The 24,333-nt window shown below is 41.1% G+C and overlaps 2 pseudogenes; one reads left to right on the forward strand and one right to left on the reverse strand.

The window, feature by feature from the left end:
- Window positions 1–8,924: 8,924 nt before the first annotated feature.
- Window positions 8,925–9,456, reverse strand: LOC123953927 (annotated as a pseudogene).
- Window positions 9,457–21,967: 12,511 nt separating this feature from the next.
- Window positions 21,968–22,441, forward strand: LOC123954650 (annotated as a pseudogene).
- The last annotated feature ends 1,892 nt before the right edge of the window (window positions 22,442–24,333 follow it).

Consider the following 24,333-nt stretch of genomic DNA (forward strand, 5'->3'; position numbering starts at 1 on the left):
TATTTCATTGATTTCTATTGTTATTACTTTTATTTTTATTAATTTATAATTTATACTTTCTTTGGGTTTGTCATTCTTTTCCTAACTTCTGGAGGAACAGTTAGCTTTTCAGTTTCAGCCTTCCTTTTTTTCTAACACATGATTTTAATGCTATACGTTTAAGTATTTGGTATTTAGCTACATCCTGCAAATTTTGATGTGTTACATTTCATCATCATTCTGATGAAAATATTTCTTCTTCGACCTATGGGTTATTTAGAAGAGTATTATTTAATTTTTGAAACATATGTGAATTTATTAGTAATCTTCTGATTTCTAGCCTAATTCCACTCTGGTTAGAAAATACACTCTACATTTCCATCCTTTGACAGATCTTGAGCCCTGCTTTATGGTCAAATATACATTAGTTTTTACAAATGTTTCTTCAGGTTTCCTTTCCTCCTTGCTGAATTTTTATTTTAATAGTTATTTCATTGAGGGATTATGGGAGGGAAATTATCATAAACTTTTTATGTTAGAAAATTTCTTTATATAACTCTTAATCTTATTGAAGTACACTTAATATACAATATTATATTAGTTTCAGGTGTACAACATAGTGATCCAACATTTATATACATTATGAAATGATCACAGTAAGTTTAGTTACCATCTGTTGCCATACAAAGTTATTACAATATTATTGACTCTCTTCCATATCCTGACTTCACATCCCCATGACTTACTTCCTTTATAACTGGAAGTTTTGTACTTCTTAATCCTCTTCATCAATTTTGCCCATTCCCCTAGTATCCCTTCCCTCTGGCAACTACCAGTTTGTTCTCTGTATTTATGAGTCTGTTCCTACCTTGTTTTGTTTGTTCATTTGTTTCATTTTTTTAGGTTCTACATATAAGTGAAATTATATGGTATTTGTCTCTCTGACTTATTTCAGCATAATACCCTCTATGTTGTCACAAGTGGCAAGAGTTCATTCTTCTTTGTGGCTGAATAGTATTATACACACACACACACACACACACACACACACACTCTGCACACACATCTTCTTTATCCATTCATATACTGATGGACACCAGTTGCTTCCATATTTGGTCATTGTAAATAATACTGCAATGAACATAGAATTGCATATATCCTCTTGAACTAGTGTTTTTATTTTCTTTAGATAAATTCCCAGCAGTGGAATTGCTGGATCATATGTTAGCTCTGTTTTTAATTTTTTAATGTTGATTTTCCCAGTGGCTGTACCAGTTTGCATGCCCACCAACAGTGCACAAGAGTTCTCTTTACTCAACATTCTTGCCAACACTTGTTATTTCTTGTCTTTTTAATAACAGCCATTCTACCTGGTATGAGGTGATACCTTGTTGTGATTTTGATTTGCATTTCCCTGATGTTTAGTGTTGTTGAGCCGCTTTTCATATGCCTGCTGGGCATCTGTATGTCTTCTTTAGAAAAATGTCTGTCCAGGTCCTCTGCCCATTTTTTAATCAGATTGTATGTGTGTGTGTGTCGAGTTGTGCTTGTTGTTTATAAATTTTTGGATATTAACCCTTTATTGTATATATCATTTGCCAGTATCTCTCCCATTCAGTAGGTTGTCCTTTCATTTTGTCGATGGTTTCCTTCACAGTCCAAAAAGCTTTTTGATGTAGTCCCAATAGTTTATTTTTGCTTTTACTCAAACACAGATACAAAAAAAAAAAAAAAATTGTATTGTTAAAACCAATGATTTGGGGTGCCTGGGTGGCTCAGTGGGTTAAAGCCTCTGCCTTTGGCTCAGGTCATGATCCCAGAGTCCTGGGATCGAGTCCTCATCGGGCTCTCTGCTCAGCAGGAGGCCTGCTTCCCTCTCTCTCTCTGCCTGTCTCTCTGTCTATTTGTGATCTCTGTCTGTCAAATAAATAAATAAAACCTTTAAAAAAATGATTTGGGGCACCTGGGTGGCTCAGTCATTATGTGTCTGCCTTCAGCTCAGGTCATGATCCCAGGGTCCTGGAATCGAGCCCCGCTTGGGCTCCCCTGTGCTTGTGTTCCCTCTCTCACTGTGTCTCTCTCGGTCATAAATAAATAAAATCTTAAAAACAACAATGATTTGACCCTCAATTTTGGAAGGTGACTTATCTGGCATAAAATTCTAGGTTGACGTATTTCTTCTAACACTTTGCTTCTGTTCTATCTCGGCTAATGAGAAGTCCGCTGTTAGCCTTGACAGTAACTTCTTTTAGGAACTCCATCTTTTCTCACTAAACAATTTTTAAGATTTATCCTCACTCTTGATCCTTTGTACTTACACTAGGTGAAGATATCTCATTATCCTCTCGCTTGGTGCTTCGAGTGCACTTTGGGTTTTTCCTACTTTCATTCAGAGTCCTAACAATTACTTGCTCCTTGTTCCCCTAGAATAGTTCTGCAATCTTTTTCTGCAAAGGCTAGGTGGTTAATATTTCAGGCTTTGCTGGCCACATACGGTTTCTGTTACATTTTATTCTTCTTTCTTTAACAATTTTTTAAAAGTGTAAAAACCATTTTTAGCTCACAAGTAGCACCAAAACTTGTCAACTCCCACCTAGGAATCCCAGTCATTACTTCCCCACTCCACCAGTATTCCTTGCTCCCACCCTTATCTCCTCCCCAGGTACCCTAGCTTTTCATTCAAGAGTCAAACACACACACACACACACACACGAAATCCAAACTATTTGCAGAAATGTAATCCTGATGCCCAGAGTTGTGACTCTGAACATGTCTTGCAGGGAGACACACTTATTGCACAGCCTACGCACATGGCTTATCGCAATGTGTGTATCACAATTGAATTTTCTTTGGACTTAGACCTATAAAATATACATTTGCATTGTTACCCAGTATATGTCTACATAACACACATATCTGAAATAGGAGTTCCATGAAACAATACCTACCCTTATCTCATGCAATGTGCTCTGATATTTTTCTCTTCCATTCCATCCTATTGTCCGTTCACTGAGTTGCTTTTATGACCCACTAATTGGTTGAAGCTTTCAATTTGAAAAAATACTGGTCTATAATAATCTTTTTTATTTTTTTTTAGGAGATTTTATTTATTTAGTTGAGAGAGAGCATGAGCAGGGGTAGAGGCAGAGGGAGAAGGAGACAGACTCCCTGCTGTGCGTGGAGCCTGACACAAGGCCTGATCCCAGGACCCCGAGAGCATGACCTGAGCTGAAGTCAGAAGCTTAACCAACTAAGCCACCCAGGTGCCCCTGTAATATTCGTTTTAGAACACTGGTAGTTAAACAGAGTTTTGTGGGCTGGCCTGGGACTCTAACCATCATGTATAACATAGTTTCACTGCAAAATGTATTCTTATTTCCTAACAACTGGGTTAGAATCCAATTTGGGGAACTCAAGCCATCTGTAAGCAGGGGACTGCCAAGGTCTAATTCAGGAACATTTTTATATTAGGAGTTCATTTAGACCCAAACAAGGAAAAGCTGACAACCTTCTTAAAGTAATTCCAGTACACTTGTCTGCTTGGGGAATAGAGCTTATCAGGAGGTAGTCAACCTTAGCATTTCTGCAACTTCTTTTCCTTTTGAAAAATGACTTAATTTGAATTTCTGAAGACAGCACAGAAGTGATTCATTTTCCCCATAACACATGGATTGGAAGTTATTTTAATGTGTTTGCTACAAAATATAATTCGCAGCTGCCCAAAGGGTTTTTGAAATCTGCCAGTTTCTGACCCTACAGTTCCAGCTGTGTCTTAGGCAAGACCTTTCCCATCCTAACTTGTCCTAATACAAAGAAAGAGTCAGGTAGTCTGGCAGGATGGAGGCTTCTCAAAAGATTAAAAACAGGACTACCATGTGATCCAATAGTTCCACTACTGGATACTTACCCAAAGAAAATGAAAACACTAATTCCAAAAGCTATCCGAACCCCTATGTTTCTTGCAGCATTATTTATGATCATGAAGATATGGAAGATAGTCAAGTGTCCATGAGTAGACAGATAAAGAAGATATGATACATATATACAATAGAATATTACACAACCATAAAAAAAGAATGAGATCTTGCCATTTACAACATCAATGAATCTAGGAGGTATAATGCTAAGCGAAATAAGTTAGAATAAGACAAATACCATATGTGTTTACTCATATGAGGCATTTAAGAAACTAAACAAATGAACAAACAAAGAAAAAAAAGAGACAAACAAAACCCAGACTCTTAAAGGCAGAGCACAAACTGGTAGTTGCCAGAGGGGAGGTAGGCAGAGGGATGGGTGAACTAGATAAAAGGGATTCAGAGTACGCATTTTGATGAGCACCAAAAAATGTGTCAAAGTGTTGAATCATTATGTTGTACAGCTGAAACTAATATAACACTGAATGTTAATTATACTTGAATATAAAAACAAGTCAATAAAAATTGAAAAAAGAAAAAAGTCAGGGGGTGCCTGGGTGGCTCAATCAGTTAAGTGTCTGCCTTTGGTTCAGGTTGTGATGCTAGAGCCCTGGGACTGAGCCCTGAGTCAGTCTCCCTGTTCAGTGGGGAGTCCACTTCTCCCACTTCCTCTGCCTTTACCCCTCTCCTCCAACTTGTGTTCTCTCTTTCTCTCTAAAATAAATAAATAACATCTTAAGACAAACAGAAAAAAGTCAGGCAGTTTGGGAAATACTTCTTCCTGCACCCAAATTTCATCAAAGCTACATTTGGGAATTTTCAGAATATTGTGTAATATTCTGAAATGACTCTGAATGACAGAGCCTGGCTTTCTTTTTAGGGGTTTGCAAGTCTTTTTATTCTATTTTATATTAATGTGAACAGTAGTCAAATCTAATTAACTTGAAACCATGTTTGCATCGTTAGCTACCCTCGGGCTTCTTTTAGAGATACGTAAATTAATCATTTTATATAATTATTTCAGAAAATATTGGGAATTGGACATACATGGGTGTAACCTACCAATATTTACCACTTTTCAGATGTTCTCTACCATCATTCATTCCTTTCCACTGCTCAAAAATAAAAACTAAATATCCCTTCATGATAGTAAACCCAAGGCCGCACGGCTTCTCTCTGGGGTCACGACATTGACAGATCCAATACTGCTCCCTGTCCGTGGGCTGATGGACAATCCAGGAGGCTGTCCGCAAAAGCCATGGCTGCTCCTTAAGGAGTCCATATGCCTCAGTGTCCCCACACTCCATTTATCCTAGGGCTTTTGATCTGAACCACCCCTTGTTGAGAGAGCAGTGGAGGGTCCCAAACGTCACACGAGTGGTACGAAGAAAAGGTTTCAAGTGTCTGAAATCCTCCTCTCATTCCATCATCAGACCCTTTAGACTTTCAGGCTGTCAGGAAGTTTCCAGAAGCTGGTATGGGAGAAGTACTTATTTCAGTGTCTGGCACATGGGAAACCATTTGATAAATGCTAGTTCTTCCTCTCCCTGTTTTTGTTCCAGATTCTCATTTTATTTTTGAATTATTTTATTTTTTTAAAGATTTTACTTATTTGCTTATTTGACAGAGAGAGCACAAACAGGGGAGTGGCAGGCAGAGGGAGAGGGAGAAGCAGGCTCCCTGCTGGGCAAAGAGCCCAATGCGGGCCTTGGTCCCAGGACCCTGGGATCATGACCTGAACAAAAGGCAGACGCTTAACCGACTGAGCCACTCACTGCCCCTTCAGAGTCTCATTTTAAAATAAAATTTAAAAAATTCTAGTTTTGGGTGGCTTCCAGTTTAAGATGAGTCACTGAACACTGGTATTTTCTTTTTATTTATTTATTTTAAAGATTATTTATTTATTTGACAGAGGGAGAGAGAGGGAGAGAGATCACAAGTAGGCCGAGAGACAGGCAGAGGGAGAAGGGGAAGCAGGAACCCTGCTGAGCAGAGAGCTTGATGCGGGGCTCGATCCCAGGACCCTGAGATCATGACCTGAGCCGAAGGCAGAGGCTTAACCCACTGAGCCACCCAGGTGCCCTGAACACTGGTATTTTCTTTCCCTCCCTTGTTCTACTCCTTTCTGCCCACACTATGCTCGAGATGCCAATCAAATGGCAGTAAAGGAATAAATCCGTTACAGCAAAGAGAATAGAAGAGAGACCACCATGGGTCATTTCAGTGAAGGCAAGGCCAGCTCTGACTGACTACAGTCTCACCAGCCTCTAGGATCAGAAAGGGAGGTAAACAAAGCTGGGCACAAAGGAAAGCAGCAGCTGGGAACAGTCTCCTCTGATTGGCAAGAAATCATAAGTTGGGACCTGAAAAAGAGGACAATAATCCTAGTATAGAGTATAAAACAGATTATTCATTTTCAAACTTTAAGAATCCACTCAGGGAACATTTTAATATAAGAATAGAACAAAATGCAGTATTACCGACCTTGACTTGAGCATGTGGGGGCTCTGGATCTGGTGTCTGGATTTCAATCCCAGCTCTGTCTTCTTGAAATGACTCTGAAGTGGAGACTAGAGGGAGTGGGGTATGGGCACATCTGGAGGAAATGTATTCCAGGCAGTGGCAACAGCAAGCACAAGGAAACTGAGGCAGAAGTCAACCTGGTATGTCTGAGGAACAGGCATGTCTCTCAGCGGGGAGAGTAATAAGTTACGAGGCCAAAGACTGTGCAGTTGCAGCCATTGGAAAAAAAATGAAATAATATCAAAATTCAATAAGGATGAATGAATAAACAGTATTTCCGATAAGTCAAGGATGGAATATTATTTAAGGATGTTCAGGAGGCCCCCAGAAGAACTAGAAATGAAAACTATTGAAAGTTGGTTGACTCTAGGAAATTGTACGGGGGATGGGAGAGGAGGTAACCATACCCCTTATTATTAAATCTTCTGCACAACAATAACAAAAAACCCACGTGCATATCATTTTACCCTTATAAAAGGGAAATGAAATTAAAAACTCTCCAAGTGGAAAAAAATGTATTTGTCTGCATTGAAAGTGATCATAACAGAATTTGCATGATTTATATACCCCTGAAGTAACTCAACAGCAAATATATCCCAGGCGGACTCTTTGCCTTTGAGATCTGGCATATTCCTGATAAACTTTTCCATGCTGCTGTGATTTTCTTGGAAAACAGATTATGCAAATTACATCACACACTTCTGCTGCTACAGCCCCATGGCTGTCACATTTTCAGGCCCGAAACGCTCTAGACTCCCCAGTCTTCTAGAATCTACAGATGCAAGCCGGAGTACAGCTGACCCAGACACCCAAGAAGAAGACAGAGATGCAATTTTATAGCAGAATGAGAAGGAAGGTCTTTGAATGCGTCCTGGGCTCACAGTGTCTGTGTGAGAGCAGATGAAGGAAGCTACTACATCTGGTTAACCATGAGGCCTTACCGCAACCCCAACAGTCACGGAATCCCTGCGCTTCTAGAGGCTCTGCTTATCCTGTAGCTGTCAATGCCACAGTTTTATAGGATGTGCGAAGAGCAGATGAGTTAATATGCTAATAACCAGAAAAGTGTTTTGGAGTTAACTAGAAGCCAAGCAAGATTTCCCCCTTTTAATTCAAACCTGAAGATCCAGTTTCCCTAACAACCAAGGCAATGATAAAACAAAATTCAGACTTGTGGTTAAAGATCAGATAGAGATCTACTGGTTTTTTTTTTTTTAAGTTTCACTTAGTTAAGTAATCTCTACATCCAATGTGGGGCTCAGACACATGACCCCAAGATCAAGAGTCACAGGCTCCTCTAACTGAGCCAGCCAGGTGCCCCTACCTGAAGATGGAGAAGGGGAAGAAATTTGAGACAATGATATTGTCAGTGTTCCACTTCTTATGTTAGGTGTGGGTCCACACTTTATAATATTAGTATCATTTTAAAGATTTATTTATTTATTTTAGAAAGAGAGAGGGTGAGAGAAAGAGAAGGAGGGGCAGAGGCAGAGGGGGAGAAAATTCCAAGCAAACTCTGCACTGAGTGTGGAGCCCAACGTGAGCTCAATCTCATGACCCTGAGATCATAACCTGAGCCAAAACCAAGAGTCAGATGCTCAACTGACTGAGCCATGCAAGTGCCCCTATATTATTATTTACATGTAGAATACATATCTTTTTTTGTATTGTTAGATATCAATAATATATATATTTAAAAAATATTTTATTTATGGGGCGCCTGGCTGGCTCAGTGGATTAAAGCCTCTGCCTTCAGCTCAGGTCATGATCTCAGGGTCCTGGGATCGAGCCCCTCATCCGGCTCTCTGCTCAGCGGGGAGGCTGCTTCCTCTTCTCTCTCTCTCTCTCTCTTTGCCTGCCTCTCTGCCTACTTGTGATCTTTGCCTATCAAATAAATAAATAAAATCTCTAAAAAATGTTTTTATTTATTTGACACAGAGAGATCACAAGTAGGCAGAAAGGCTGGCAGAGAAAGAAAGGAGGAAGCAGGCTCCCCACTGAGCAGAGAGCCCGATGCGGGACTCAATCCCAGGACCCTGAGATCATGACCTGAGCCGAAGGCAGAGGCTTAACCCACTGAGCACCCCAGGCACCCTCAATAATATATTTTTAAGAGAAAAAAATTATTTTTTCTGAGAAAGAGATATATTGCATTACCCTACAATGTCATTCCATTTCTTAATAACATTAAGTTATAGCTTCTTTTTTTTTTTTAACCCATCTTGTAAGTTCTTCCACAGACATTTTAGTACTTCATAAAATACTGTGCAGTTTATAGCGGAAGTACAGGGATTTAGAATTCAAACGAACTCGAGTTCAATACCTCTGCCCTCTAAAGCTCTCAAGCCAAGTTTTAGCGGTTGATTTTTTTTTCAGACCTAAGTTTATTCCATCATCTTCAGCAAATAAAGAATGACTATGTACCAATTTATGTTGGTTCTCTAGTCCAGAACACACTTTCCATTTAAAATATTTGTGATCACGCTTCTATGTCATGGATAGCTTCTAGTGGGAATTAGTATATAGCCTGTTCTTGATAAAGAGGACAACAGACAGATGTTTCCTAATCCCTAGATAGTGCTGAATGTGCCAAACCAGCAAGACACATTAAGACGTTTCTCCTTTTCGGGAACTGTCAGGTCAACTCTAAAGCAATGAAGTCCATAGTACAGTAGGATATCTGCCAAGGTAGAGTTAAATCCTGTAAGGTAGACTTTATCTTCAAGACGGGAATTAGGATCCTCCAACAGAGACGGATACTGCCTTTATTGTAGTGTCCACGTACTTGAGTTACCCTGTATTCCAACCACCGCTGAACAATTGCTTTCTCTTCTGCAGCGCTCCCAAGCAAATCTTTGTTCACCTGCTTGACAAGATAAGCTGGAAGTAGTCAGTCCTGCTGGACGTGGGCCATTGTTTGTTTGAAGAACTGGAACCTGGCGCTCAGTCCGAGCACTGTCTTTGTCCCTTTCCTCTGCCCCAGGGACTTCTCCAGCGGCGCCAGCTCTGCGGCCGCCCTCTTCCAGCAGGAGCTCATGGCAGGGGCCTCAGCTGTGGATTTTTAATTCTTACGGCAACTTCTATTTCACCTGGTCATATGCATTGTCTCGTTTGTGTCAACACTACAATCTTTCACTGAAAGGCACTGTCATCCTAAAGCTCTAGTTTGGAGAGTGGTATGGACCGTGGTCAGAACTGCCCTCGCGGAAACAATCATTTCTGACACAAGCAATGCCACAGTACCTCTCCCACGGGCAACTGCGCCCCACTCCCATGCCGAATCCTAGATCCTAGAATCTCAGTGGTCTACCTGACCCCTGCACCTCTGCTTGCCCCGCTGGGAGGGGCTGATACAGAGGCATAGGCTGGCTGACATTCAAAGACATGACTTGAACATTCAGAAGATCGTCAGTGTAAGAAGTCTTGTTAAGCCTATAAAATTACTTGTGCTAAGAGGTGTATCACGGAATAAAATACTCAAAGTCAGGTAGCTACAGTCCTTGTAGACGGACTCCGAAGATGGGCATCAACGATTCCTTCATCCCCGTGTGTGTACCACTTCTCCATCGACAAGTGGGGTCTGTTTCCTCCTGCTGAACCTGAGCAGGCTCAGCAGTGTGCCTTAACCAACAGAACATGGCAGAAGGAAGCTAGTGATAGCTCTGGCCTAATCCAGAAGATGTCTGGTAGGTTGCACTTTCACTCTTTTGCAACATGAAGCCTTCACCTAAAGAGGCCCAGCTACTCTGGTGGAGAGACCACATGGAGGGAGAGACCAGGAGAGACGGCAGGGGGATGGGAGTTTGGGGCAGTGGGTGGGTCCCCAGCCATTTGAGCGATTCCAACTAAGATTTACCTGGATTTTAAGGCGGATTTACCGTCGTTGCCCAGGGCTGCTGTGACTGGGTGGCTTAAAACAATAGAAAATTTATTCACTTACACTTCTGTAGGCTACAAGTCCAACATCAAACTGATCAGCAGGGCTATTCCTTCCGGAGGATCTGAGGGACAATGTGTTCTTCTTCCAGCTTCTGACGACTGCCAGCAATCTTCGGGGTTCCTTGACTTACCGTGACACGACTCTAATATGTGTCTCTTGTTACATGGCATTCTTCCTCTTCTCTTCTTAGAAGGACAGTGGTCATATTGAATTAGGGCCCATTCTACTCTAGCATGATCTTATCTTAGCTAATTACATCTGCAAAGACCCTTTTCCAATTAACATCACATTCTGCGGTTCTGGGTAAACATGAAATTCTGGGAGCTACTTTTCAACTTAGTACAGAAACTATCTTGAACATCCCTGCCCCATTCAAGCCTCCAGGCCACAACAGCTATGTGAGAAACTCTGAGAGAGATGACTAGAACCACTACCCCAACGACTTCTTTTGCCTGCCCGCATTACAAAATCATAAGCAAATGAATGACTGTGGTTATAAGCCACTAAATTTGGGGATGGCTTGTAATGGAGATAACCAAACCGGTCCTTTTGAAATGTTAGAGAGGTGATTTGACCAATCATTGACACGATAGCTAATAAAATGCTGTTACTATCTGAACAGAATCAGAGTAAAAGGATGAGAACACAGGTATTTGCAAAAAGCTACTGTAACTTCCATGAGATGTCTTAAGTAAGATTTCATACCATTGTTTTTCTTCACCCAAGGGTTTCTCGGAGGTGATTTCCTGTTTATAATGAGAAGGGACAAAAATGGTGTGGGGGTGTTCTACGCCTCAAAGTGACTGTGAAATGCTGAGTAATGTGGAAGGAATGTGACACTCTCTGAACCAGAGAAGAGAGTTTTGTTTCTTGTGAAGGACAGTGAATTTTACTCTATTTGACAGTTCCCAGAGAATAAAGGGAAGGGAATCAATTGTGTTATAGCCAATGTCCTAGTCAGTAAAGATCAGAAGGTGAACAGACATAAGGTGTGGAAAAAAAAAAAAGAAATCTAACTCTGACCAGGTGTTCAATAATTCAACCCTCATCTCACTCTCACAGATGAGAAGTTCATGTCTCTGGTCTTCTGAAAGCCTGCGATCAAACCGGATGAAGGAAGTGATACGCTGCCAATTTTCCATAACATCCTCCCAAAACTATGCAGGATGAAAAATAGCAAATGTTAGTCTCTTGTGACCCTAGAAGCAGCAAGGCCTGAAATAAAACCGTTGAATAAGAAAATATAATTAATATCAGAGGAAAAACCCTCCAAAAAGGGAAGGGGATGGATCATGACTATTACTGTCTACTGAGAAACAGAAATCTTCACATAAAGACAAGGATATAGTAGACTCAAATGTCAGTCAAAAGGCAGGATCTCTTCCACTTACTAACCATGACCATTAATTAAGCAGGCTCCCTGGGCCACCTGCCACTTCAGATTCCTCATATGGAAAAGGGGGTAATAAAATCCCACTTTCTTCAAAAGGTCATACGGAAAACAAAACTGTAAAGATGAAAGCACATTAAACAGTCCAAAAATGCACGGCAAAGAGAAGGTATAATTTTTATTGTTCAGCATGTATTTCGGCACATTCATGGAAAAAAACTTTGGACAGTGCCACTTTCAGATGTGGCGGATTAAAAGGAATTGCTAAAGAAACTTGTGGGGTAGAGGTAGTGAAGGCAGCCATGGCCTCATCAAAAGGACAGACTGTCAACATTTTCCCACTTTTTGTTTCAGCCCTGTCCAGGAATTCCAGGACTTTCTTCTGCAAGACCCTCTACCGCCTACTCTCAGGTATTTACAGCAACAATTTATTTGCAACAGATGAGCTCCTGGTTAAAGTCCTCCAGGAGAACCTCCCTCCTGGAATCTCCACACCAGATTCAGCTGTCGCCTCCTATTTACCGTCAAGTTAAACGCAGATCATTGCCAAGACAAAGCTGGTGTCTGGAGCATATGTTTTCTCCTTAGGGTTTTGATTACCAGCCAGTTTGGCATCTTGGGACATGATGAGAAGAGAGAAGACTGAATTTATTGTTCTACACCACCATGCAGTCTTTTTGATGTAGGAAAGATGTTGGGCTTCAGAGCCAACGGCCAAGAAAGAATTCTTGAGATGTCTCTGGTGCAAAAGGTGGTTTTATGACAGCACGGGGACAGGACCCATGGGCAGAAAGAGTTGCACTGGGCTCGTGAGGAGTGGCCCACTATGTACTTCCAAGTTGGGAGGGGGTTAGGGATAGCAGAAATCACTAAGGAATTTTGGAAGCAAGGTTTCCATGACTTTGAGGGGCTAGTTATTGTTGATAAAAGGTCATTTGTTACTGTCTAATAAAAACTTAGTCATGAGACCCTTCAGATGTATACTGGGGGTCATATGCTTGGGAATGATTGCCAACATATATCTTGTGAGTAGAGATAACAGAAGTTTCCAAAGGAATTTTTATGCTGAAGTAGACTTACAGGATCCTGGGGGTCAGGCTAAGATTGCCTTTTGCCCTTAGCAAAGTATTAACATCGAGGCAACTGAGTTCTGAGAGGACTGTCACTCTGCCTGTCTCAAGGACTTGTCAGTGTGCTGTGGGAGGTAAGGAAATTTAATTTTTTTCTTGCCTCTGCTTCACACATCCTTTTGGATTTCTAAGGAAGTTCTAAAAGAAACTAATTAAGTGCTGAGTCTTGGTAACTATGCACCAGACAACTTATAAAAATTACATCATTCTTACAAACATCAGCTAATATTGATAATACCATTTTCTCCATTTATGAAAAGGAAAACAGAAGGTCAAAGATCTTCAATAACTCACCTAAAGCCACAGAACTAGAATACAGTAGAGTCAGAACATGCACCTAGGTGGTCTAACTCCAGAATTTAAGCTCTGACTATTACACAATACTTTGCTCGGAATCCTCACAACAGAAAGATAGAATTGATGGTGCTGCTTATGCATTCCTCCTACACCTGTCTTATTGACAGCTGGTGCACTATAGGTGAGCAAACAAGCTATGGCGTGTCTGTGTTCTTCTGGTTGGAATTTAGTCATCCAGGTTTTACTTCTTATATATAAGTTGTTGTTGTTGTTGTTGTTGTTGTTGTTGTTGTTCTTCTTCTTCTTCTTCTTCTTCTTCTTCTTCTTCTTCTTCTTCTTCTTCTTCTTCTTCTTCTTCTTCTTCTTCTTCTTCTTCTTCTTCTTCTTCTTCTTCTTCTTCTTCTTCTTCTTTCTTCTTTCTTCTTTCTTCTTCTCCTTCTCCTTCTCCTTCTCCTTCTTCTTCTTCTTCTCCTGCTCCTCCTCCTCCTCCTCCTCCTCCTTCTCCTCCTTTTTTTGGTAACCAAATTAATTCTATTTGTCCTTTTATACTCAAGCTAATGATGTTTTTAGTGATAGTTATAATAAAAGTCTAAATTCCTAAGTATGACATTCAAGACTCTCTATGAGCTGGTCCTCTCATAATTCCTGTCTCATCTTCTCTAATCTTTCCTCTTTCACTCAAAGCACCAGGCAGACCATATTAAGGATCACAAAGCGTTGGTCCCATGTCCATGTGTTTTCTTCTGATGAATTTTTCATGTAAAGTGGTATTCCCATCTAGGGTGAATTCTTGTCAATATTTCAAAAATCCTAGTACAGATTAAAGTTTCCTGGAACAATAACTTCAGAGACTAAAATGTTAAATTTCTTGGGTTCTGGCCAAAAATGCTAACTTAATCTGAGAATACTGATTATCTCCTCTGATTAGAAATTGTGATTAATAGAATCCAGGGTGGCTCAGTCAGTTAAGTGTCTGACTCTTGATTTCAATTCAGGTCATGATCTCAGGGTGGTGACATTGAGCCCCACATCAGGCTACGTGCACAGTGGGGAGACTGCTCCATATTCTCTCTCTCCCTCAACCCCTCCCCACCACACGCTCTTTCTCTCTCTTCTGTCTCTCTCTCTCTAAAAATAAATAAGTAAATCTTTAAAAAAAAAAAAAAGAAATTCTTATTTCCAGTAATGTATGGCTTTTGCTATGAAATTGAGAAGTAATGTATCTCTTGATAAATGCAAATTTATTTATCATGACAAAGTCATTTTGACAACAACACTGAACAGGAGAAGAGATAAACAATAAAAGTACTCCTTGGTGATAGAAAGTTTAGGAATCAACTGACCTATGTGATCTTTATTCCAGTACTTTTTCTTATTGCAATCCATCTCATGGGCTTCTTCCTCCATGAGGTCTCCCTCTGTGTTATCTAGGAGAATAACACCTCCTTGCTTTTTGATCGTATGACACAGTGTATACGCTGTTCTCATAGCAACTTATTTCTGTATTTTCTTGGCTATAAGAGGATATCAAGTATAACCTGCATCATTATCCTACATACCACAGAATGAGAAAAACACTATTAACTATGACAAACCATCTTGATTTCAACATATGAAAAAGTACCCCCCCCAAAAAGTGTTACAGAATTAATGAGATATGGCATCATGAGTAATTTGCATGTCATTTCCTTTACTAGATCATTAAGAGGGAGCTACTACATCTTGTTCATTTCTGTTTCCCTAGGACCTTACATTTGCCTTACATGTGGTATATATTTAATGTGTTTTATATTGAATTGTTAGCTTAGCATTATCCTAAAAGTCTCCCAAAGCTGGGTGACACACGAAGGCTCTTGGTGAAATACTGTGCCCTGTTCCTGCCTTTTGCATATACTTGTAGATCAGTCTATTTATAAGAGAGACAATAAACAAGAAAGCATGTGATCCTAACAGAATTCCTCATCTACATCTCAGTGAGAAGTAAACATTTTCACTAAAACTTTATTTGTTAGACTGAGCCTTTTATTCAGATAATCTGAGGTGCCATACAGAGAATTTCATATTTGCAACTCTTGAACAATTTACTTTTGAAAATTGGGCCAAGAAAGGAAAAACATAGAAAAACACAGGGACAGAAGGACAGAATTCAAAACTGAAATCTCTGTCCTTTTCCCTAGAAGATAACATAGTTTTAGTGAACCAATGGATGTTTAATTGGCTGTATATTAAAAACTACATCAAAACCTCAGGGCTACATAATAACACACATTTATTTCATTCCCATGGCTTGGCTGGGGGTGTTCTGCTGACGGGGATGGACTTAACCCACATATCTGCAGGTCAAAGGGGAGCCAGCTGGTCTAGGTTTGGCATAGCTGGGGCAGCTGGACTGGAGTGGCTCTGCTCCACATGCTCCTCATCTTCTTCGCAGGATCAGGGACATAATCTTCTCATGGCAATTGGCAGAGCGCACAAACACAGGCAGAAACATATTAGGCTTCTTTTGACCTAGGCTCAGAACGGCACACTGTCACTTTGACCATACTCTAAGGACCAAAGCAAGTAAAATATCCAAACTAAAGTCAAGAGGCAGGGAAAGATAACCCCTCTTTAGAAAGGGGCTTGCAAAACCACATGTCCAAGGGCTAAGTTACAGGAAGCGGTGAAGAATTGGGGTCAATGAAGCAAATCATGGCATCTTGCATGTAAATACTGAGTTTACAAAGAATAATCACAAACATTTTCACATTTAATTTCACAACTAGGCCAAAAGGGCAAAATAGATATAATTATTCCTACTTTACTAAAGAAAAAAGGAAACTTGGAGAATTTAAGTAACTTACGCATGACAAATACTGTTAAATGATTGATATGAAATTAAATTAGAATTATCAAGTATATTAAATAGATACATAGTTTTAAGTGGTTCAGATAGAATTCAAACCACCTACAGTGGTTCTTCGTTGATCAGCACATACAGTTCCACTGTAGGCACAGGGTTGGCCCATTTCAGTAAAGGGCTAGGTCAATTTAGAAGAATAACAATACTGGGCTTTATCTTCAGGAATTATCAACCACACCCGAAGTTTCTAGTAAGTATGCTCTGGCTGGTTTCCAGGCTACATTTATAAACAAGAATTGCTGCTTGTTTTCACATAAATCCATGAGTTTGTGCAGAGATTGGGCTAAGAGTACAAAGAATGATGAAAATCCAAATCGCGAGAAGCACAGAAATGCAAACAGCATCTCACACTGATAAACTGCTTATGGATTTTCTGTCCTCAACTGATTGGAAAAAAAAAAAACCTAGTTTGAGGTGATGAACTGTAACATGTTGGAAGTAATTGGTTTACTAAGGAAAAGGGTGTTAATTTAGAAATATCAATACTACTACCCTCCTGGTGGATTATATATAGACAGAACAAAATCAGAGCTGCCCAATGATCTCATAGTTCATTGTTTCATTTACCACCAGCTATGTCCCAGACTTGGCACTCAGAATAAATGGGCTTTTGCATTTCTTCCAGAAACAGAGGTGCCTTGCTACCTACTCACTGCCATTTATATACATAGAGAGAAAGCATGAAAGGTCACCTAATGAAATAAGGGATTGGGAGTAGAAAATAAAGGCGAATTGAAGTTTTCAGTGACTTTCCAAATGATCCTACTGACAATAGTTAGTAAACCTAACCTTCAGAGGAGAGCTTCCCTGAGTTCCTTAGTTAGTTCCACCCAAGGCGAGGTCCCTGTCACTTGAGCTCAGAGCATCCTACGTTCTTCTTCTGGTGCATTATGTAAATTGCAATGATTTATTCGTGGGACTATCTTTATCATGCATGTTGCATCCTAGACGGTAAGCCTTATGAGGGGTGATCAGTAAGTTTCCAGTTCATCTTTTTTACCTTAGGACCTAGAACGGTGTGTGCCCCAGAGTAATCACTCATAATATTTGTTAAATCAAAGATTGATTCAACATAACCAATTTTTACCACTTCTACCTCCCTACAGCACATTCTCTATGGTCCAAAAATGGAGGGAAATAAGAGGGAGCTTATAAGAGGGAAATATGGGGGGGGGGGAGTTGTGTGCTCTTATAGCTGCCCTGTCCGCCTTTCCAATGGCTTCTCCTTAAGAGATCAAAATCCTTAACATAGCCCACAAGGCACTGGGAAGTCATGCCCCTCTATTTTCTGTTTCTTGACTTCTCACTGTCAAGCTCCAGACGCATTTCCCTTCATTGTACTTCTTTCAGCTCCTTGAATAAAATTGCAACCCCGCCTGTTCCAGGACAATTGCACATATCACCTTTTCTGCCCTGAGTTCTTCGCACACCCCGTCCCCTCTTAAATAACCTCTCAGCTGCAAGTCTATCATCACCAGAGGGAAGCCTCTCTTGACTTCCCAGACCAGCTCAGGCTTCCCATCAGAGTCTCATAGGATCCATACTGCTGCCCTCCTTGACAGCACAAATGACAATAAGCCACAGCTGTTATTTTTCATTTGGTTCTGTGGCCATTTGATTACTGGCCTGGACTGTAAACTTCATGAAGGTAGGAACTGTGATGATTTTTGCTTACCATATAATACCCAGGATTTTTGTTCCATATTGAATGTCCAGGACTTAGCACAGTGCCTGGCTTTTTGGTTAGAACTCAGTTATTTACTGACTGAAACAATCAATAAAAGAAACACACACAATCTTTTACATCTCTTCTCTCTCTTCCTTAGGGATGAGCACCTAGAGGCAACAGATCTGGTTCTAAAAATAACCTCTGTTGGTATACCATAAATCTGAATTCAAGTGACCTTGGTTTTAGCCAAGAAACAAGTCCTAACCAGTTATTATTATTCGTAGCCTCTCTGCTATTTCAGGGCAAGAATTTTAACTGACTACAGGCCACCTCTTTGCAATCTTTCGATTTATAAAAAGGCACAGAAATGTCTATTTCCTTAGAGACAGACTTCTTTCAAGGTATTACTTCTTACTATCAAACCAATCATTAATGGGCTTTTTCTTTGTAACTCAGACACTTTTCACAGTTTATCACTTGTCTTTTAAAACTCCTTCTACGCCCACCCTGCTGCATATGGTCACAGCTTGTTTGCAAAGAGTGCTGATCATGCTTTCAAACAAAACTGTTCCCATATGCTGTGATTCATCCCCCCCTTCCTGCCTTTGCTTCATTTGTTTTAGAATTGGAGTTTAATTTTGAAAGGGCTGTTGTGACAGGAAATGACTGGGGGAGGAAGAATTAGAAGAGGCGGATGGATGAGAGGAATGGTGCTTATTAAACCCACAGCCAAGATCAAAGATTGTTGGATTGGGAAAACCCCTTAAAGGAATACCAAATTCCCACTCAAGCCTTTCCTTCCAGTTTAAAGTAGAGGGATGGGAAAAACACAGAAATGGAGAGAATGCCTTCATTTCCGGAATGCATGATAGTTCCATTATTTACATTACAAATGAATCCAACATATGGTTCAGTTCCTGACCAGAGTGACATTTGGGAAACTGGAAGCGTTATTATCTCCAGAGAATATTAATGAAACCAAGGAATGAGTTGGGTGATTGCTGATTACAGCTCAGTGCAAGACCTTTTAATGAAGTAAAATGTTTGTAATATAAAGCTAACTGGGTGGCTAAGTCGGTTAAGCATCTGCCTTTGGCTCCAGTCCTGATACCAGGGTCCTGGGATTGAGTCCTGGGTCGGGCTCTCAGCAGGGAGTCTGCTTCTCCCTCTCCATCTCTCCTCTTCCTCATACTCTCTCTCAAATAAATTAGTTAATAAATTAAAAAAAAACCTAACTAAGCATTCTTGCGTAATTTATTCCTTCAACAAATACTATTCAGCATCCATTACTGTGCTATAGACCTATCTAGGCACTGGGGATACAACAGTGAAAAAAAATCCCTGGTAGATATCCCTGCCCTCACAGAGCTTACATTCTAATGGGGGAGGGTGGAGAATTAAACAACCTCATAAGAATACCTGTGTCAGAATTTAATGTGGCTGTGGAGGAAGTAAGAAGGGAAGAGCATTAGGGTGTGTGAGTGAGTGAGGTTGGATGGCTGGTGTTTTCAAGAGTAGTCAGAGAAGGTTTCATCTCTCAAGTGAAGATGTAAGCCCACGGGAGTTAGGGAGAGGGAAGAGCAAGTGCAAAAGTCCTGAGGCAGCAACACACCTGATATGCTCAAGGAACATTGAGGAAACTATATTACTACCGTGGAATGTGGGAGATAAAGTCAGACAGGTTAAAAACGGGTCAAGTTAGAGCTCTGTAAGCTGGTTATGACAATTATGTATTGTACTCTGTATGAGAAGGGAAACAACTGGAGGGTTTTGAAAAATGAGTGACCTGATCTGAATTACATTTTTTAAACATCTTTAATCTTTTAAAGTAAAAGATTTTACTTTATTTTACAGAGAGAGTGAGTGAAAGGAGGAGGGGGAGAGGGAAAGAAAGAATTTTAAACAGACTCTATGCTGAGCACTGAGCCTGATGCAGGGCTCAATCCCAGGACATGGAGATCATGACCTGGGCTGAAACCAAGAGTCGGATGTTCAACCAACTGAGCCTTCCAGGCATCTCCTGAATTACATTTTTAAAGGTATACTCTAGCAGCTGTGCTGAGACCAGACCATAGGGAGTGGGGCGGTGACAGAAGAAGAGAGGTCAGTCAGATAGGAGGCTGCTGGAATAATCCAGAAAGAGATGGTGGTGCTCTGCTATATGGTTGCCAGAGAGGAAATGGTAAAAAATGGTATCGGTTTTGGTAGCTGCTGTAACAAACGATCACAAACGTGGTGCTTAAGCCAACAGAAATTTATTTTCCCTGTTCTGGAGTTCAGAGGTCCAAAATCAGTATCACTGGACCCCAATCTTTGTGTTAGCAAGGCTGTGCACTCTCTAGATTCCACTTCATGTCTCTGGGAGCTTCCGGTAGCTACGGGCATTCCTTGACTTGTGGCCAGATCATTCCAATCTTCAAGGCTGACATCTTCCAATCTCTCTTTGCTCTATCTTCACATCCCTTTCTCCTCTGGTGGGGGAGGGGTGCAAATCTCCCTCTGCCTCCTCCTTAAGGATACATGAGATTGCATTTAGGTCTCACTGGAATAATCCAGATAATCTCCCCACCTCAAGACCCTTAACTGATGCCCACCCGACCCACTGCACCCCTACTCCTTTAAAGCCATTTCAGGTAATATTCACAGATTCTAGGGATTAGGGTATGAATCTCTCAGGAAGCGGTGACAATTTTTCAGCCCACAATAGAAGCAGGAGTTCATGGATATTTCTTGAAGGAACAGCCAACAGGATTTTCTGATCAATTACTTGTTGGGTGGGAGATAGAGGAGTAAAGGCAATCCTGAGATTTTTAGCCAGAACACCTGGACCTCAGAGGAAGATTCTAGAAAGAACAGGTTTAGGAAAGAAGATAAGGATCTCATTTTTTTTTTTTTAAATATCTTAAGTTTGAAAAGTCTACTAAATATCCAAGTGGTGATGTAAGGAGGGAATTAGACATAAATCTGTATTCCTGTATTCCAGAGAAGGCCTATAATTCCAAGGATTAAAAATTTGTGAATCATCAGAGTATTGGTAGAATTAAAGCAATGAGACAAAGTGAGATTACCTAGTATGTGCTTCTGAACTGTGTTCACTTGGCTAAACGGAAGTATATCCCCAAATCTTTTTCCTTGTATGGTTTCAGATTAGCACTGACCAAAAAAGATATGTGCATGAAATTGCCAGGCAGAAGTGAGGCGGCCATCACGACTCTCTGAAGGGTGTGGTTCGATGCTCACGGAGGTACTGCTGAGTTCCGGCTCATGCCCTTTTCTCCCACTCTGCCTCTTCTCTGCAATTCCTCTTTCCAACTGTTGGCCCTCTTGGCCAATAGTAGCCCCAGCCCTACCACCAGACTCAGAGGTAATGGCCTTCTGTATAGACTTCTCCAACTCTCAGTCCCACAGTAGCAGGTGGATGTGCCTTTGGAAGCCCCAACTCCGTCTCCCACCCCAGTGGTTCCTACTTAGGAAGTCTGCTCCCATCCCTCCCTGCCCCCTTTCAGACCTTCCTTCCCAACTGTATAAGGTCTTATTCCAACAATAAATCCCAATTCCACTGTGGTTGTGCTTCTCTGGTTAAACCCTGACTACCTATATACTCGGGGAGTGAATCCAGAGAGGAAGAGTTTAAGAACTGAGCTCTGGGGTTTTCCAATGTTTGGAAATCAGAGAGAAAAGGAGGAATCAGTGAAGAAAACTAAGCAGGAGTGGACACTGTAGCACCTGAAGTTGATACAATTGGGGAGGGGGTGTCTTAATGAAAAAGATTATAAATAAAAATTTAAAATTATACATTAAAATATACATTTAGAATGGGGAAAAGAGATCACATCAAATGACATTTTTAAAAACTGCCAAATACAATAAATCACAGTTTAAATTATTTCACTGTTGATATGCCTCTATAATACTTTTATCCTTACATTTTCTGGCTGCACAATTTTTGGTCAGCTCTTCATATTACAATTATTTTCTACAATAATTTCCACTGAGAAAATAGAAAAACAGTCATTCTTCCTTCTAGCATGACTAATCTCCGTTTTCAATTTATTTTTAGTTTATATGCATAAAATGCATAAAATTGGTGTATTCACAAACAGGCTTCCTTGCTGTTTGTAACCCAGTTAGCAGTCTGAGCTCCACCAACACAAGAATTTTCCAAATTTGGGTGGCAGCCATGCTCTCCGAGTTGCTGTCTCCCTGCCCACGCCACCTGGATGGCCTCCCAGAACCCTGACCTGCTGCTGTCAGTGTGGCCGCCGCCCGCAACCGCAGAAGAGCCAAGCCTAGCAGGCTCACTGCCCGGGGCCCCGTGGGCAAGAGGCGACGGCAGGAGCTGATGACCCCCATGATGTCTGGTGACAAAGGAATTTCTGCCTTCCCTGAACCAGATAACCTTTTCGAACAGGTGGGGACGATCCATGGAGCAGCTGGCACAGTGCACGGAGACCTGAGCTACAATGAGCTCCCCCTGGAGCTCCCCAACGGCTACGCTTACACCACGCCACGGTGAAATTCCTGCTACCACACCTGCCTGGACATCTTGAAGGACCAACCCGCTCTCCATCCAGAGAACCCAACACTGATAGCCCTTTGCACACACATGCTGCTGAGCTGGGGAAAAACTCCACAGCCTTAAGAAGTGTCTGCAAGAAACCTACTTGAAACAGGTCTCCAGCCAAGAACCCTGAGTGTCCAGCCTCTCTGCTTGTGTTGTCTTTTTATTTTCTCCTTAGATGTTCTGTCCTTTCCTTCATTTCTGTCTAGGACTCTGTATCTTAAGCTGTGGTATCATTTTTGTGTTGTTTGTTTTTTAAATTAAATCTTTGGCTGAGCCCTTGTGATAAATAAATTAAATAAATACACTGGGGTTATTTTCACCAAAAAATCTTCTAACTTTGATTTTGGACAATCCTTCTTTTTAAAAGGCTTTAAAATATGCAGTACATATATAATTGCATTCTCTTGTATTCCTGATCAGGAGAAAACTCCAATTTTGATAAGGTATCAAAGAAATGAATTTCACAGGAAGAACGTATTACGTTACACATCTGGTGGTAAGAAGGATTTTTCCAGACTGCTTTTCAAACTTTCTCTTTTATTCTCATGTACCTCTGGTGCTGTGGGCCATGAGACAGATACCTTAATATCATGATTTGATTTCTGAGCAACACTTTTTGTGTCCTGATGCCAGTTAAATCAGCACAATAGGCAGTAGGAGGATTTTTCTTTTTTTTTTTAATATTTTATTTATTTGACAGAGAGAAATCACAACTAGGCAGAGAGGCAGGCAGAGAGAGAGGAGGAAGCAGGCTCCCTGCGGAGTAGAGAGCCCGACGCAGGGCTCTATCCCAGGACCCTGGGATCATGACCTGAGCGAAAGGCAGAGGCTTTAACCCACTGAGCCACCCAGGCACCCCAGTAGGAGCATTTTTCAAAACCACTCCTGCACCAGGGGGATAGAGATAACTCCGATATACACAAAAGAAACTACAAAAGAACACGAATATATCCCACTAAACCCAAACTAAAGGTATCTCCAATTTAACTTCCTCTAAGCCCCATCACCAAAGGGCCTGTAGCCATTCCAACATTCCAATACCACCAGACACAAAGGGAAAATTTGAACTGTCTAACCTGGAAACTTTCAAACATATACATGAGTAGACTGTATGGTGCAGTAAATTCCCTATAGTTTGCTCAATCAGTTTAAATAGCCCACCATGGCAGGATGCCAAGGCCAGGTACCTGTCGAAATTTGTTTGGTATATCACCCATTGTAGAAAGGAAGGCCTGATTCTGAAAGGCCAGATTCCAAATCAAGCCGAATAAACCTTAGTTCTGTCATTTTCCCCCCGAAACATTGCCGCCTGTAATGTTAAGAAATTTCACTGTGTGTATGTGTGTCAGAAATTCATCCATCTGTATGAAAGGTTGTGTAGAGAACCTCTCTCTACTAAAGGCCCAAACCCTTATCAACCACCAGCATTTGTGCCCACAGACCAACCCCTGAGAGTACGGATGAACCCTGTATGGGCCCCTAACTGAGGTGAGAAAAGAAAGAAGCAAAGCCACTGATGAGAATATGCAGCTACCCGAGGTTTTTCTGGCAGAAAAACCTCCTGGTCATTTTCACTCACATGTCTTGCCAAGTCCTGGCTTTGGCCAAATTTGGACAGTTTCTCCTTCATGTTTCTCAATCTGCCCTATGCTTCTCCTGGTCCTTTTTTCAGAGTAAGGTCTGTTCCAAGAAAATGCATACAAATAATCAGACAAATAATCAGACAGACTCAGAGAAGAAGCAGCAAAGCCTCAGAACCATCAGAGCCTAGAGAGGGAAGAGGGAGGAAGAAGAGGAAGACAGTGTGAATCTGTCTTGCATGGTGGCAGCAGCGAGTGCTAAGGATGGGGAGAATGGCGCTGGTGGACGGGTGGATTGTCCTTTTGTTTGCTTGCGCCAGCATCATCTCACTGCCAGCATCACCGTGGCATGGAAAGGGAACACGTTAGAGACTCAGGATGCCCACTCTGTCCATACCCACAGTTCACATCAGGACCTTATGACAACTGCCTTCATTCTGGT

The sequence above is a fragment of the Meles meles genome, chromosome 12 (genome assembly GCF_922984935.1).
Source record: "Meles meles chromosome 12, mMelMel3.1 paternal haplotype, whole genome shotgun sequence".
Lineage (NCBI taxonomy): Eukaryota > Metazoa > Chordata > Mammalia > Carnivora > Mustelidae > Meles > Meles meles.